The 17656-nt window shown below is 41.6% G+C and overlaps 1 long non-coding RNA gene across 1 annotated transcript in view; it reads right to left on the bottom strand.

Annotated features, from left to right (window-relative positions):
* LOC112942885 overlaps positions 1-16024 on the bottom strand; it is a 46011-nt gene extending 29987 nt beyond the window's left edge. Inside the window, exon 1 of the long non-coding RNA XR_003248476.1 lies at positions 15933-16024. This is a non-coding gene — a long non-coding RNA (uncharacterized LOC112942885). The remainder of the gene's footprint in view (positions 1-15932) is intronic.
* Positions 16025-17656: the final 1632 nt, after the last annotated feature.

Below are 17656 nucleotides of genomic sequence, written 5' to 3'. Positions count from 1 at the left end.
ATCTGGCAAACTCAGCCTAAAGTGCTCTGTCTTGTCCCCTGCACCTCAGCAGCACAAACCCACTCAAGCTGGAGCCCCGGTGCTCTTCTCACGCTGAGTGCTTCTAATGCTACATAAAGTGGTTTAAGACAGTCCAAGCCAGGACAGTCAGCTTGCTCCTCTTGGAGAAGGCTGCAGCACGCAGGATCATAAAAACACAGACAACCAGCACAAGAGCAGACTGAAGTTAATTCCAAAAAAAAACGAAAGTGGAACATCTGCTCCGAGAGGCAGCTTGCTGGCGCGGCGACGGCAGCGCGGAGCTCTGCAACGCCGCAGAGGGTTTAACCAGCACCACACCAGCTGCTAGACATTTCTGGCATTGCTGCAAATATTATCTGGCAAGTTGTCCCGAGCAGCTGACAAGAATGAAGAGTGACAGATATAAGAAACAGAAAATGCCAAACATATGGCGTGGATATTATGCTAATGCTTCAGGTGCCAAGCAGCAGTCAATTGTGTTTAATTGCAGTGCTCAAAATTTATATGGATTTTACTGATTATACAATTTTATAAGCAATTGCATTTTCATTTCCGTATTGTTACAAGGATAATGTTGCCATTTAACAATAATAGAGCCTGCACTAAATTTGTTCGCTTGGGAGCTCGGGCGATGTTGTTATCTTTAAGATTCAAATCCCATTTTCCCCACTCTGTGGGTGTAAATTTTTTTTTAAATTATATTATATAATTTTTATTTAATATTTATTCTTAGAAACAGCAGCACTGTGGTCATGGCAGTGACCCTGAGATCTGGACTGCTGGACACTGCYGATTTTCACAGTGTTGTGTATTTGGTAAAGGCTGACAGTCTGTGAATACTGCCCTGGTCAGGGTGTTTATGGACATGTCTCAAGCCAGTGAAGCTGAATTGGTGCCTCGGTCCCTAAGGGCCTCCTTGTTGATGCTGTATTTACAATGTCTGCTCAGAGAAATGGTCACTGCTTGTCTTTGATCAGGGAGGATGAACTGGACATCTGAGTTTAGACAATGATGGTGGCTCAACTGTGATTATCTTCCTTAAGTGACTTGCTGCTGAGAACATAAGACACATTGCAGCATTAAAAATTGTATTGAAATTGAAATTGAAATTGAAATTGAAATTGAAATTGAAATTGAAATTGAAAAAATAGCAGTATAAACATGCTAATGTTGTAATCCTGTACTCTAGTTGACTCTGAATATCAGACATATAGTTGGCAAAAGTTTGGTGGCGCCGAAAAAAAGAATGCCACAACTGCATAGTGCATCTAAAGTTATCATTGGGAACCTAGGAGGAAGGGGCAACCTGCTAAAGGAGTGTCCGAAACTTAGGGTAGCTCATTCAATAATATGTCTCTTTGTGTAGCGTGGCAGCCCTTTTCTGCAATGAGAACATTATATTTGCCAAATATGTAAGTATGGTTAATTGACTGCATTGATAATGAGTGCAGAAATGTAACTCAGGAGTGGAGTAGTGAGTGGTGGCAAAGGCTACATTGAGAGATTAGGTAAATTACTAGATGGCAGCTACTTTGTAGAAAATTTAAGCTGCAGTWTGTTGTTTGTTTTTTTTTTCCAGACGAATTATGCAAGATGAAATGATTTAAAATATGCTATTGATAGTCAAATCAGCAGCCAAATCATGTGYTGGAAATCTCCTTTTCAGTGAACTCCCCTCATAATAATACTTGAGAATTGCAGCAACATCATGGAAATGGGAAGAGCCAGAGAAGGAAAGAAGAGAATATTTTGTTTTCCTTAGGTGCAGTTCACAATTTCCAGGGTTTTAGGGGCAKCACATTCTGTTTTTTTTTCTAGCAGGTCTTGGAGTCTGGCTGTCTCTCCCGTAAGCTGTCACTACGCATTCGGATCCATCAGTTTAGACATCTTACAATGCCCTAAAACCACATCAGTGCCTCAACACCACTCTTGACTGCTTTCCACTCTTGACCGTATTTCCAACTCGTACTCCTGATTAGCAGCCCTCTAAGTATTTCATTTGCAAGTCTTTCTAAAGGGCATAACCAAATCTTTTCATAAGTATCAAAATCTTTGGGCCAAGTATGCATCTCATATGTCTTTCCTATACACAATTGTGCACTTCAGAAAAGCCATCTCACAGTTTTCAAAGCAATGTGTAATTCATGTTAGCACAGGACCAGAGTCAGTCCACACAGCCAGGGTTTAGGCTAAACTCTGGAAAYAGCATTTTTATCCTTAGAGGAGAGTTCCTCTCATAGTGACAGGTGTGATTGCAATTAGAAGGGAAAGCAAGGACCTCCAATATCTCCCTAATTGTTGCAAAGGAGAAGCAAGGACAGAGTTTAGGCATGGGCAGAAATGAGCATTAAGCCCCAAAATGGAGGTGGGATGCATCTGCTTCATCAGGTGTCTTTATACTTTTSGTTTAGTACTCTGAGCCTTGCTGTTAGACTCAAAGATAAGTCCCTAAAAGAGATAGCAGTGATTTAAGTTATTCTGTTTCACTTTGTTCTGAAAAGGAGTGGAGTCTGATGACTCATTTTGGATGTGATGACCAACTGCTTTGCTGGTGGCAATGACTGTTAGGTCTATGTTGAAAAAAAAAAGATTAAGAAAAAGGAATAAATTTCCCAAAACACAGCAGAAAGAGTGAGTGGCAGAGGCTGGGCCGTGCTGAAGAGGTCAAGGACTCTTGGGCTAGGAGATGCCAGCAGGGACATGAGCCTCTTCCCTGCATTGGCACTCACTGCTGGGTGGCCTTGGGGAATTTGTTTCACATCTCTGGGTTTCTCTTTCTCCTCCCACCTTTTGTTTGTAATCTTTTAAGAGCAGGACTGTCTCTTGCTGCATGTTTACACCGTGGCTAGCATGATGAGGCCCTGGTTTTGCTTCAGGCCTCTAGGCACGACTGTAATACCTGTGATAAATCATCACAATAAAACAGGACTGCGCAGAGCCGTAACTTGTGTCATAACTCACGGCTGGAGTGTCAGCAGCACAGCGACACATGGCAAGGGCAGGGAGGCCATCGAGAGCCATAGGAAGTGACACCACTCATCAAAAGAGGGGATGCTGAACGTCTTGGAAATATTTTTAATATCTGTCATTGTTTTACCTGTGTCAGTTCACAGCTCATTTTCTTTATTGATGCCAGCTCCTGACAGCGAGGATGTGGCCTGGAAAAGGATTAAGCCACATATCACAGCTGAAGATGACAGTGGTCGACAGGATGCAATTGCCAATCCACGGCTTCTCTATGGCTGTGTCCAAGCTGTACTGATTGCATCCACCCACTGCCACTCTGCAGTGGCAATGATAGCATCAGCAAAAGCATGACTTTGCCTTTGCATTACATGTTCGTTACTACCAGGCTTGCAGATGCTTGTCTGCATCTGCAAAGGAGGAACTTCTTTACTGTGAGGGTGACAGAKCAGTRGAACAGGCTGCCCAGGGAGGTTGTGGAGTCTCCTTCTCTGGAGATCTTCAAAACCTGTCTGGATGCCACCCTGTGCCACATGCTGTAGGTGTGCCTGCTTGAGCGGGAAGGTTGGACTAGATGATCTCTAGAGGTCCCTTCCAACCTTGAAGATTCTGTGATTCTGTGATTCCTCTGTGCTGGGAGGAAGGCTGTGAGGTTTCCCATGAAAGGCAGGGCTCAAGACTCTCCTCGCCCTGCAAACCAGCCCAGATGCATGCCAGGCTCTGCCTCATCAGGCACTCCTAGCACAGGGCGAACTGCAGGCCAGTGTTGCTCAAACCAGCACCCATCAACCACAGGCTTTGCCAAGGCTGTCATCGMGGCTCTAGAGTTACACATATTTTCACTGTCCCTTAACCTGTAGAGACAAGGAGCCTGGGAAGACCCAGAGCACAACAGGAAAGAAGTTGTTGCAGGAATGCAAGGAGCTGGYGGTACGAAACTCTGCAGTTAAGTCCATTCAAAGCAAGTCAAGTAAGTATATAAATACCTTTAAATCTTGTATCTGGCAAGAAGCCACCCTGTGTTTTCAGCCAAAGAGTGATGCTTTGGGGAAATTTAACTTCAGTGAGCTGAGTATCAGATGAAAATGAAGCACTAGGGAAGGTTCAAGCTACGGTTTCCCTCTGTTCAATGGAAAAATATTTTGATCTTGATGAACTCAATGTTTCACTCAAGAGCAGAAATAACCAAGATCTCCGTCTTATTCCTGAGATTAGAAGTCTCAAACTATTTCTGAAATGTTCCACAAGAATTTAATCTTTAAACTGCTGTAGGCCTCAGAAGACTAGCTTGTTTGTCATGTTAGTTTAATGACATACACAACAGCGAATATTATCATATATCAGGTTATGTCTCTCTTGACAGGAGCTTTCTTAAATGCCCCTGTTTGCCAGATGACACCATTTTTCAGACAGACAATAGCAGTAAGAAGCTTTCTTTCAGACTCCATCTCACTTTATAAAATCYTAAATGTGATGTTGTGTACTCCAAAGGAAACCAGATCATTATTCAATTTTATTGCCCAAATTGTGCATATAATTGAAAGAAAAATCAGTTCCAGATTCAGATCCTGCTCTATCAGCAGAATGACTCCTCTTACTCCATCTTTGTGGTGTAAAACTCCACAATTCAGAGGAGAACTGGGCCAGACAGCTGTGACTGGCAGAATTAATGGTGTAAATCAGATGAACGCAGAGAATTAAAATGATGCAGCAGGAAGGAGGAGAGTGGGCAGAGTGGAGGAGCGGCACCAAGTCAAGGAGAAGTGAAGCAGCTGTGCTCAGATCTCACACGGATGTGATCTGGTGTAAGCGAGGCAGACCACAATGCTGGAGAGAGCTTTCCTTGGAGAGAGCTGTCCGGTAGCAAAGCATTCTAAAGAAGAATTTCAATTCAGTGAATATACCCTAGTCAATGTGAAACATATGCATCAGCACAGGGATAGAGGCAGGAGACATTGGTGTACAGGAAAGTCTAGAGGAAGAAGAGGATAGAAAATATCCAATATCTGGCAGACTAGAACAGCAAGCAGATACCTGAAGCTGTGCAGGAACCAGATTTGGGAAAGCTAGACACTATATTGAAGGCAAATGGCAGGTGAGTCTTCCTAAAGAAAATTATTCAAATAATTTCCCCCCTCACTCAAGGGATGATGCAATTTGGCTACTGATATACTTCAAGTTAGGTGCAATATCACTAAAATATTGCTTGGATAGTCCCTTGTCTGTCATTTTACTGCTGCTGTGACAAAGTGGCCACTCAAAGGGCGCCTTCTCTCTAGGCTGACTATTCTTGTATCTTATTGTGTGAAGGCCAAATGCTGGCAATGTTAAGCCACCAACTCTCTTGGCATCCCTTCCTCAATGCAATATTCAGTTTTCCCCTGAATTACCTCATTTAAATCACCCAAAACATACCTGTTCTGATCTTGGTTTCCAAAGATGAACTTGTGGTCCTCTCCCCCTCCTCCCCACATACAGACAGGAGGGTCTTCCCTGGAAGGTCCTCCGGTTGGAACTCACCTTATCTATCAAATCCTATTGCTTACAAGACTGACTGACTGTGGACATTTTGCCCTGCAGACAGCAGCAATTTCAATTTCCAGTCTATCAACTTCTTTTACTTTCTTTCCATTCACAGTTATGCTGTTTTGCTGTCCCACAGTTTTATTCTCATCTGATTCCAGTTGAAAAGTGTCTGAAGAACTTTTGCTTCTACATCGGCACTTATGCTACTTTTTTTTTTTTTTTTTTTTTTTTTTTTGGCTATCATTTCCTGTCTCTAACCTCAGCACAGACAAGTTTGGAACAAGCAGGAGCTGAAGCAGGCTGGCTGTCAGTGCCATCGCTGTGAAGCTAGGAAAAGCCGACTTGACATAGCAAGTCTCATCTAAGAGCAAGGCCAGGGCTCTTTTCTSTTGTAACAGTCATCTCCAGGAAGGCTAGAGGACATCTGTTGAATGCTGAAGGTAATAGCCATGACCTCCATTTGCCCTTTGTCTTCCCAGCTGTAGGGACACACCCTGATCTCTCATTAACAGTGTATTAAAAAAAAAATTGTTTTGTTTTCCCACCTCCAGGCAGCTGCAGAGCCTTCCCTGCCTAGCTGTGAGCCCTGCCTCGTGGTCTCTGGAGCCTAGTGCTGGGAAACCTACCAAAGATCTTTGCTTGTAATCGGGGGAAATCAGCAGCTTCCCCTGTGCTCTGCTTCCTCTCAGCTAGAGTTTAATCTGGAATCAGCAACCGGGAGAAATGATACGAGTTGAACTCACGGCAGAAGAATGCAAGGAAGAGCGCTGCCGTGGCAGAGGAAAAGGCTGGAAAACAATTATTTTGTTCCTCAGATGTATTGCTCTATGTTGCAGCACTATTAGTATGAAGTTGTCCTAGTTAACCTCCTGGTTCTGAATTTGAATGTTTCTGTTTCTTTATCATGCCAGCGTGCAAGGCTTGGGTTGCTTGGAAGGCCTTCCTTGGCTAGCGCCGCTCAACAAGCCCTTGGTGCTGACTCAGTCCCAGAGCTGCTAGCCAAATAACGTATCCAAGATGAGCTGGTCTCCTTGGCTACCTGAGCCAGAGATCTCTCATGCAGAGAGAAAAAAAAAGAAGATACAGGATGTACTTATGGGTGCAACCAGGAGAATTAAGCTAATTGTCTCTAAGCCCTGCCTTACTTGTGATGACTTCATGTTCCTCATAGCATCTCCAGTGCTTGCCAGTGGTAGTGGCTGGAGGAAAGACCTGGATCTGCTCTCATGGGGAGCATGGTCTYATGGGGAATAATGTTCTCCCAGTTGCATTGCCTAAGTGTCCCTCCATCAGTTAACCTGATGGAGAAAGAAGAAAAGGGAATGGGAATCAATCTCGCCCATTTGCCACAGAGCTGCAATTACCACTGACAATTACCACTGACAAGTATTGGCCYATTTGCCTCATTTTCTTGGCAATTTGGAGGTGCATCATCAGAAGGAATACACAGCAGAGCTTGTATTTACTCTGAAGCTAAATTATCTCTACCTGTGATTATTTCTACCGTAATAGGCTTTAAAAAAATTGTAGTAGATGCTAATTTCTATGTGGTTGACTGAAAACATATCACATCCCACTGCCTATTTTGCCCTCCTTTTCTTGATGTCAGCTTCTATATCTGCTTTACCTACACCTGCACTTGGCATTAACACACTTTTTCCTCTTTGAAGTGCTCTCTTGAGGCCCATTTCTGCTATAAAAGTAGTCAGAAGTAAGAGGGCAACAACTTGAATGCAGAGCAATCAAAGATATTTCTAAAATATACAAATAAAATGTGCTATTGCATTCCACTCTCTGAACATTTGGGTGCTGGACCTCTTGGGCTGAGCATTTCTGAGGGAAAGCTGAAAGTTTAGAGCTGTGCCTATGACACCTCAGCTAAAAGACGAGTGCTGAAGGCCAGCACGCTTCCCTAGCAGCTCAGACTTTCTGAGCCACCTTTCTGTGTCTCCAACACCAATGAGTAAAAACTCATGTTCACCCTGCCTGTATGTCCCCTTTGTCCTTGGGAATTAGCAAAGGAATTTGGAGGATTTGGGTTTGTAATTTGGCTGCGACCAATCTCTGAAATTCAGGGTAGTGATGGCTATGAAGCAGTTGCATGGGTGGTTTCACCTGTTCAGATATTACTAAGAAATGGCCTCATAGATTTCATAGCCAAACATAAAGTCCTCTAGGAAAACATTGGGTAACTTGGAGCTAGGACCCTGCAGGAAGATCAGGCCAGTGCTCAAGCGCAGACTGCTGTTCTTCTCTATCATGCTGTTTGGATGCAAAAACAGTCATGATCCAAAACATAAGCAGAGGTGTCCCTGACATCCTCTATTTGGAGGAAGATCAGTACTTTGAGTTACTTATAAAGAAAGGATTCCAGCAAGTGCTGCACAACAGGAGATGATGGTTGTACAACAAACAGCAAGTTTGATGCAAAGCTGCAGAGCTTATGGCACACATCTATAAGGACAGCCTTTGAGCATGCAGGATCCAGTTTTGGATGCTACTGCAATCCATACTAAATCACTTATTTTTCTGCTTCTGAATAATACCMTCAGGTAGGGTTAGAGTTAGGTCCAACCCAGAAATGTACATTAAAATCTCAATCTATGTGGCAGAGTTTTAGATTTGTAGCCAGGCTGTTTGATTTGCCAGCTATAAAAAGAAATCCTAAATATAAATCCTGCTTAGGTTTTCAACTCATTTACACTTGAGGCTGCGGTTGGATCCAGGGTTTTGTCTAGGTCCCATTTCTAGTGAAGGCTGAGTTTTAAAAAAAAGTATTTTCACCCCTATTTACTGCACTGACCATCAGCTAGCTAGATCTTTTGTTCTAACAGTCAATGATGATTACAAATTGGTGACAAAAATGACTATTATGGTTGTAACTGCAGTGTTATTTATAAACAGCCAGACGTAGAAAAAAATGGCAATTTAAATTTCATGGTGCACCATATTCAGGGTGAGAGCTCCTTAATGCACAACCCATAGCTGCTTAAATTGTAGTCATTACTCTTATGCARCAATACTGTTCATCATGATAAAGGGAAATTACTTTTCTGTCAATTATTCCAGCAAGATTAGTTAATTTAGATTTGCAAGAGGTATGGGATGGCATCTCAGTTCCATCATAGAGATGTTTCTCAGAAGCATTTGTCAATTTAAACTCAGGAGGATAAGTAAATGGAAGTCAACTTCAAAATTAAAATGGGAGAAAGGTGTATATTGCAAGACCTTTGTACCTCAATGGACAGCAGCAATGAAAAATAAATGTATCACTTGTAGACTGCCAACTTCAATGTTTGTGAAAATTGGATTTACAACCTGGAAGAGGCATGCCTGTGTGCATTGATACTGGATTATCAGGCTGGCAGCCCTCTGAAATCCCTGCTCCTGAGGATGCACGTGTATGCCATGATGTGATAGTCATATATGAGTTGTGCATGTAAATACTCTATGTAAAATATTCTACCATTTGGGATCCCYTCTTCTCATTTCTAGATGATTATTTAATCCATGCTTGGATGATAGACATCTGGGGTCAGAAGCATGAAAAGGAATGTCACCTAATTATTTTTATTGACTTATTCACTTAGAAATTCTGGGTGAKTTCTAGCCTGCCTGACTCGAATACCCACCTGAGGCATCCTGATCCTGATCCTAGCAGCATAATTTAAGGCATTGAAGTTTGGCACCTGAGTTCCTCCGTGGGGTGATGGAGTTACTGAGTGAAGTGGTGTCCAGTGTGCAGTGCACGGCCTCTCCACTGTGCCTGAGGAGCTGCTGCATGAAGGAGTGCTGGATTTAGTATTGCAAACGGGCAGGCTGGGTTTTCACCTGCTCCCACCTCTGCAGAGGGGTAGGTTTGCTCRAAGCACCTCTAAGTTGAGGTCAAAGTTTTGTTTCTTTTTTTGTGTATGGGTTGTACAGACATGCCMTGTAGGAGCACTACCACCGCCTGTGTGCAGCTGGCACAGCAGAGCCTAACCTCTAGATGTAACTGCAAACAACATGATGAAATCCCATCAGCATAGGCATGTTAGAATATGTTGATGCCAATACGCTCATCAAACACGGGCATCACAGTTCCCATAGCGTTTTGCAATATTTTAGATGTTAACCTCTGCCAAATTCCAACAAAGATAGTCACATTCCTCCTAGCCATGATTATCCTCTTGAAACAACATGAGATGGAGTATCCTCGTCGTTCCTCTCAAGCCTAAGCTGTGTGAAGTGGTACTGTGCTTCAGCACAGAACGTTCAAAGGCAGGAATTAGACAACAAGGAATTCTCTGAAGACTTTACAAACTATTTGAGAGCACCTCAACTGCATTTTAACTCCATTCCCAATAGCTTAAGTGAATGTCCAATACTGCCAACCCCCAAATTTCCAAAGTCCTAAGCTGAACTCTCTGCTCCAGCCACCTTTCATAAAGTATTTTTATAAAATACTTACGATCGTAAAGGTTAATACTTCCTTTAATTATGGTCTTTCAATTACCTTGATTTTCTTTTGAGATGCATCTTCTTGGATAACATAAAGGCTAGACTTCTACCTTACAAAAATGGTAAATCCTCACTTGTTTCCAAGAATCAATGTTTTAACTCAAGATATCAAAATTAATACAAAGCCTTAAATTCTACGGAACRCATTATAAAATGGTAAAAGTTGGCAATGCTGAATAAGCAACAAATAAAAGTAAAAAATACTCAATTCAATTTTCTGCCTCACCTCAAATGTAGGTGCCATAGATGTAGGTGTCATGTTAGTAGTAAGAGATTCTTTTGCTTCAGATTGTCTGTTTTCCTGTATTTTAACTAGGAAAATCCCCAATGTTTAGAACTGCTGTCAGAATACCTCTGCCCTTTCAAAACAAAACACTTCTCAGGAATTTGTCACTGTATCCACGTGTCTCTCCTTTTACTGACTGAAAACAAAAGAATTTCTTAAAGATACAGGTGAACCAAACTACACAATAATCCTCTAAAAAAGCATCTCCATTGCTAGATACCTGCAAAAACACATGGGGCATTGGGAAGCCAACTGACTTGCCCGTACAGGAAGGCTGTAAAAAATCCAGGAAGAAAACTCAGACCTCCTGACTTCTACTACTGTACTAGCCATTAAAACTTGGAATTTATCCCCTCTCTTGAATAAAGATTTGAGTATCTTTAAAACTGTTTTTTAGTTCTAAAATCTGAGAATGTTTTTGAAATGTTAACATATTTGTGTATATGCAGACACATATTTATATGCCTATACATATGGACCCTACAAATGATATTCATTTAGGAAACAGCAGGATGTCTTTTATTGGATTTTTTTTTCATGTTTTCATGTCAGTATTTTTGTCATGATTGAGGGCCTTAGTGGCACAGGCACATACACTATTATATGTAAAATAGTGAACCCAAATATTAACAGAACCCTCAAGTTATAAATTTATCAGAAGACACATGTATATACRCATAGGCAAGCTGTGTTTGGCTGTGTAAATGTGCAGCAAACAAAAAACAGAATGACTTTCCCTAGGCATGAAGACATGCATATTGAAGAGAAGGACAGAAAACAGAGCAATTTGCTGCAATGGACAGATGGGTGGAAATATTTAAATGAAATTAAAGAAATCTTCAAATAAGTCTCATTTTGAGCAAGCTCCACTGACTGTCAACAGAAGGCCTAGCACAACAGCAGTTTTGGAGACAGTCACTCTAGTGACCATTCCAGTCATTCAGCTCCAAAATCTTTTATTGGAAAGTTAGAAATTCATTAGCTGTCTGTACAAGTACAGGACATCATGATAAGGGATGTCAATGTTTTGCTAACAAATTAACAACTTTGAATTTACTTCACTGAGAGCAAAATAGATTTGATTTTTAAAAGTTTCAGTATGAAATTATTACAGATGATACTCAAAGGGTTTAGCAGAATTTTTCTTTGGCCATGTTGGAATATTGAAGTCAGTCCCACTTGTTTGCTCACACACTTAAGTCTTTAAACACACCCTTTTTCTAAGTGCTTAGTTCCTCCATTTGTGCCATAGCAATAATAAGCAAGGGAAAGGGCCTTAGCCCTTTCTCTATAGAAGGACAGATATCTCTTAAAGCACCTGAGTTGCTTGCTCTATAAGACTTGTAAACTGCTCCTCTTCATTTGCTAGACAAGGTCGTGGCATTTCTTTCTCAGCTGTCTGGCTCACAGAGAGACTCTGGATATGTACAAGCTACACTATATGGTTAAGAAGCTTGTGACAGAAATGGGTTTTAAATGAAGTAGAAAAAAATAAGTTATGATTGTAAAGTCCTTAGGAACAACTGTTTTAGATCCTCTAAGTTTTCTGGAGTTCTGCCTTTGGATACAGGGAGCATTTTCCTTGCTTCTGCCCTTTACAGTTGTATGAACCTTAAAACCCTAAAGATGTGGCTGCCTTTGGCACACGTACACACCTTTTCTCTGAGAACCTACAACCAGCAATTTAATCAAGGTAACTTAATTTGTCTTCAAAACAATGTATTATGCATTAATTAAGGTACCTTAATTTGTCTTCAAAACAAAGTAGTATTCATTTTCCCCAAGGCACAAAACTTAGCACAGGGGTAAAAAACAACATCAAAGGTATGTGATTCTTACTCATACCTTCACCTGCCCCTCTGCCAGTTTTTGTACTTTTTTATTTTCAGCTTCAAGAAGTGTTTGTGTAGTATTAAAACAAGTCTCTATGACTCCAGTGTGTTTTCTCTTGCCTGTAAAACCTTTTTTATCACGCAGACTCTGGACATCTCTTTCAGATCACGCAAGATCCCAGCTGCACAAAGATGTGATACTGCWGCTTTACAGTTCTTCTCAAGGCTTGCAAACCAATAATTTTACAAGTATTGCAGCCAAGATCTSTCTTCTGTTCACAAACCTTCCAGATTTTAAGCACTTTTCCAGATGCGCTAGGCTACAGCAAATGATTTCTTTTAAGATAAAAAGTTGGGACTCATTCTTGTCATCAGCATCAGAGGCAACAGAATCATAAACATGAGAGTGGGCTTACCCACTTTATAAATCTTAATAAAAAAATGTAATTAAGATGCATACATCRGATGAATACTTTGTGTTACAGGTAAACCATGTGTCCATACAGAAAGAATTGTATACTTAGTTATTTTGCAGTAATTCAGCACTATTATGGAGAACCTGCACACATTGCACAAATATACCAAAGTAATSACGAAACGTACTTCAAGAGAAAATATTTTAGCTCTAGTGGAGGTAAACCTCAGTGTCATATAATCCCCCATGGACTGGTAGGTATTTCATTCTAGGAATTTATGTAGTGCCATAGCAGAGGAGGAACTCCTGCTTGTTAGCTTAGTGGGTATTTCTTGGTGATGTTGAATATTTAGAGATGCCAGTGTCATTGCTAATCTACCCAGCAGGTAGCACTTGTAGTGAACTTCTGAGAAATTAGAGCATATCATTTTTGGGTTTTTTTGTTTGGTGGAAGCAGGAAACTAACCTCACGGCACATCTTATATAGGGTCCTCCCTCCAAGATCAGGCATTGCTTTCATAGCGTTGGCATTTTGAACTAGCAGAGTTGCAGTGTCAGTGGTACAAATATCACTGAATTCAGTTTGTTGGCCTTTCTCTGACCAGCAGTGGAATGATAACTGCCTCTCCCATCTGAAACAGAGCCAATCTATTCCTTTGGGATAGATTTCATGAGATGATAGGACGGAGTGTCCAGATAGCCACACAAAACCTCTGCTGTCTTTAGGGCAGCAACTCTGGAATATCCAAGCACGCAGAACAGGGAAATCAAAGGCGTCATTAGGAAACCCCACCTATAGTACAAAATAATCATGTTAGTCTCTCTGCGACAAAGACCCAGGAGTTATTTTTCTATGTAGGTGGCTATGGGAACAATGTGGTTATCATTGCAAGGCAGAAGAGGAAACAAAACTTTCTTCAGCAATCTGGAAACAGCTTCTAGGAGATCCCAAAATACCACAGAGAGCAGCACTTTCACAGCAAGAGCAGAGCTTCCCAAAACAATGTTACCAGCAGAGAATAACAGAAAATGAAAAATTACTGAGAGAAAAATGAAGTTTTTCAGAGCAGAAGAAAGGCACATGTACTTTATTGATTGAGGTGTATGCCCAAGGTCTGGACAAGGTATGACATCAAGTAGCTGAATTTAACACCATTATGAAAAACTGTGCATGATTTGAAGAGACAAAACTGATGGAAAATAGATAAAATAGACATGACATTCTCCTGTTTAGTCTTTTCTTTTGGAATAAGCAAAGGTAGAGTGCAAAAGCACAACTGGGAGCCAGCAGCACAACAGCAGTACTTCTACTAGCAAAATTTGTAACTGCAGCATCTCTTTGTTTACCTCTTAGTCCAGCCTGGTGCAGATGCCAGCTGGTTATATGGAGTCACATTCCAATTCCAGGCATGCTGGAATGAAGCCAGGGTAATGCCATTGACTTCAATGAAGTTATTCTTTATTCATACTTGTGTGGCTAAGAATCTGGCCCATAGTGCGTAGGTAGCACTTGCTAGCAGAGAAAACACTGTCAAATTAAGGGAACAAAAGAACTAGACCATATCACAGGAAGGGGAAACATTTTACATCATGAGGGTTATAGAGACCCTCCAGTCTAGGGGCTTCATTAGCAWTTAAAAGACATGCAACTGAAAAGCATTTTTGGGACATCTATTGTTTAGATTTTTTTTACGTTAATTTGCTGCTGGAGAAAATGGAAAGAAATTTGATAGAGATTTGATTTTGATGTTAGTGAGGTAAGAATACCAAAATTTGTGATTAAAAAAAAAAAAAAGAAAGAAAGAAAGGAAGGTGGAGGAAAGGTAGAGAAATTTATCATCCCTATATTACTTCAAATATGCTCAGATTCACTCAGTGGTCTGGTGATGCTGTAAATCTGACTTTAGAGATCCCAGTGGTGTAACAAAACTATTGCAACAACAGGATGTAAAAGCACCAAGATAATATAGATGTACTATAGCAGCTCATTTAGTAAAGAAATATTGACATTTACTTTGCTCCAAGCAATGAAATGAATTGTCTCTTTCCGTGCTGTATGAAGTTAGTCCGTGCTCCAGGTTATACTCTCTAACTCAGCAGAAATTCTACTGTATACGGGCAAGGTCCAAATCCCAAATAGTTCTCAGACCCAGTTGGATACTGCAACAACTCCTCTGGTTTGTGGGGCTGCATGATTTGGAGGTGCCCAGATTCAGGACTAATGATGATGGTTCCTGTGTTGCAGGTTGAGACCTCTGCAGCACCAGCTTAGCAAAACCATGCCACTGTTTTTTCTTTTAAYATCACCTTTGAATTTCACTTGACTCTGCAAGAATATAAGAGTATAAACTGATGTGATGTGCTTGCCAAAAAACAGAAATATGAAGGTGGTCACTTCTTATGGAAAATTCATGTCAGATTAGGAAGGATGCTGAATTGCTTTGGATAGCTGGAAGGAGCTGTGTGACAACCTTGTCTAGATTTAAAACTTTATAAAAGCACGTATCTCAGCTTTTAGCAACATCCTTTTGAATCAAGAAAAGCTCCAAAATATAGCTCTTTTTACTCAAGGTTAGATAACTTCCTAGGATTGTATCGGTCATTGGACAGTTCCATGGGAACCTGAAAACATCACAAGTCTGGAGTCCCAGTCTGCCTGCACCGTGTTATTGGCTTGGACTATTTAGTGGGTATCAGTCCCTTGAGCTCTCCCAAGTCAAACTACTTCATTATTTCTATTTGAACACATGCAAGAAAGAGCAGTTTGTTAATGTTTCAGCTACCACAGTAATTACCCTGTGCACTCGTATATAGTAGTTAACCTTTTGTTTAAAAATATTTCTAAAAATCTGCATCACAGCAGACACTAATTTCCCACCATCATCATTAATTGGCCAGCTTGCTAGCACCTGATACCACCAGATTTCCCATCTAGTGAGCACAGTGCCACACAATGGTCACAGCAGCCTTCAGCCTAATCCCTCCTCATACACAAGCAAACACCCAGTGACGCCCACGACAAAGACACATAGACCAGCCTGGCATTTGCTGAGCTCTCCCAGGAGATCCTCCCTCAGCACCACTAGTCCCACTCAAACACATTTTGGCATAGATAATTTGAAGCTATTTCCGTCCGGACTAAATGCATTCACCGAAAGGAGCATCCTCTTTCCCAGTATACATTTATTAGTCCTGCCACAAATGCAGCTAACACTTTGTTAAGTTTTCCAAAGCAGTAATTATTTCATMTTAAGAGAATTTGCAAGAGCTTGCTGGAAAATGAAAAGTTATTATGCAGGCAGATATACTCCATGCAAAGTTGCACACTAAGAAAAAAAAATAAAGAATAACAAAGCAGGAGTTTAACTGATGTTTAAATTCCACTCACAGTTTGGAAGTCTAAGCATAAAACTTCTTGTTTTGCAGTCGTAGCTCCCAGCTGCCTGGAAAGATAACGCAGTCCATCAGATATCCCGGGTTTGTTTTCTTGCATAAAAATATAATCTGTCATAGGCGCCGAGGCTGATTTCCAAGGACCGGCCCCTTCTGCCGCGCGCGCCAATCGGCAGACCCGGGMGCGCGCGGGGAAAGCGGCTTCGCCACCGCCTGGCACGGCAGCAGATGCTCCTTGGGACCGAGGTGCCAAAACGATGCTGCTTCTGGGGGGGAAACGCAGAGCGGGCCGGGGTGGCCCCGCTCCTCACCCTGCCCAAACGCTGTTTTTTTTTTTCCCCCTATTGTTTTAAGTATGGCTTTTTTCCTAGCTAGTATTCTGATCCTGCTTATGTCTTTTTATGCCAAACTTCACCCTTGCAAACATATGCACGTGGAACCCCCCCTGCACCGTGCAGGTTCACCAGTGGGCTCAGAGGGCCCTGTGTTTTGGGGGTATTTYCCTTTTGCTCCCAGCTCTGTGTTTGTCCCCACTTTCAGCCACGTCCACATCTCCCTGCATGGCCAAGCGAGTTCCCCATACGCCTGGTGATGACACCGAACATTTATTCTCGAATCAGTTTGACCTGACAACATCTGAATTCAAACTATTTAGAAAACACACCTAGAGTCCCGGCGCCCACAGCTTGCAGGCTCGCCCGGTGCTACGCCGTCTTGCGTAACCGGCGCAYAGGAAAATGTGGATGCATCAGCACAGGCTGAGAGTGCAGCAAGAGCGGTGTGCAAAGTCAAAAGTCAGGGCTTTAGCATGGGGAGGAATATTTGTAGCTTTGCTTTTAGTTCTGAGAGCTTATTTACGGGTCGCAGCATGCTCAGATGGGAAAGCAGTAAACACAACAATGCTCAAACCAAGCCTTGCCAAGCTGAAGTGTGAGGTGTAAAGGCCTCGTTACCTCGCTCCTCTCATGCTCATCTCTGCGTTATATTTATTAATGCACAGTGTTAATTTTACCGGAGCAAAATTGCTTTCCCCCACAGCCAGGACACAGGATACAAATTGGATAAGTTATAATAGAAAATGCTTAGATTTAATCCATGAATAAATTGTTGTTTCAATAAAACTACTTTGGTTTCTAAATTCTAACTTAATGGACTAATAAGTCACTAAAAATCATTTTACTTTTTTTAATGGTGATTATAATATGATTGACTAAACATTTTGAAAAAACTCATTTTTCAATGCCCCTAAAGCCTCCAGCTTCTCAGAGGAAAGAAAATCCACAGAAATATCAATTTTGACAAACTAGTGCTTGTAAAAGAAGTTCTCAGCACTTCAGGATATCCATTTAAAAGGACAGAGGATAGACAGCCTAGAGCAGGAGGGAATGTTTAGCACGAGCCAAGAGTGGTGCTGGAAATGGTTTATTTTATAAATAAAATTTATGTTTATGTAAAAATGTTCGGGGGGAGCGTGGCAGGGGGGAACAGGACTGTGGTAGAATAGAGTGATTATAGAGACCGAATGATTGTGGTTGGAAAGGATCTTCAAGTTCATCAATTTCAACCGTAAACCCAACACCACCATGCCTACTAAACCATGATAGATCATCCTCAGAGCGTGCAAGGTCTTCTTCAGATACAAAAGAAAAAGTGAAATACTTTCAGAGCTCTGAGATGCCATGGAGGGCTGGCTGGAGGCCCCCCTGCCCACCCTTGTGG

Source organism: Nothoprocta perdicaria, unplaced genomic scaffold, assembly GCF_003342845.1.
Source record: "Nothoprocta perdicaria isolate Ctin4 unplaced genomic scaffold, notPer1 scaffold_137, whole genome shotgun sequence".
Classification (NCBI taxonomy): domain Eukaryota; kingdom Metazoa; phylum Chordata; class Aves; order Tinamiformes; family Tinamidae; genus Nothoprocta; species Nothoprocta perdicaria.
Note: the sequence above shows the minus strand (reverse complement) of the source record. Positions and strands in the feature narration are given on the sequence as shown.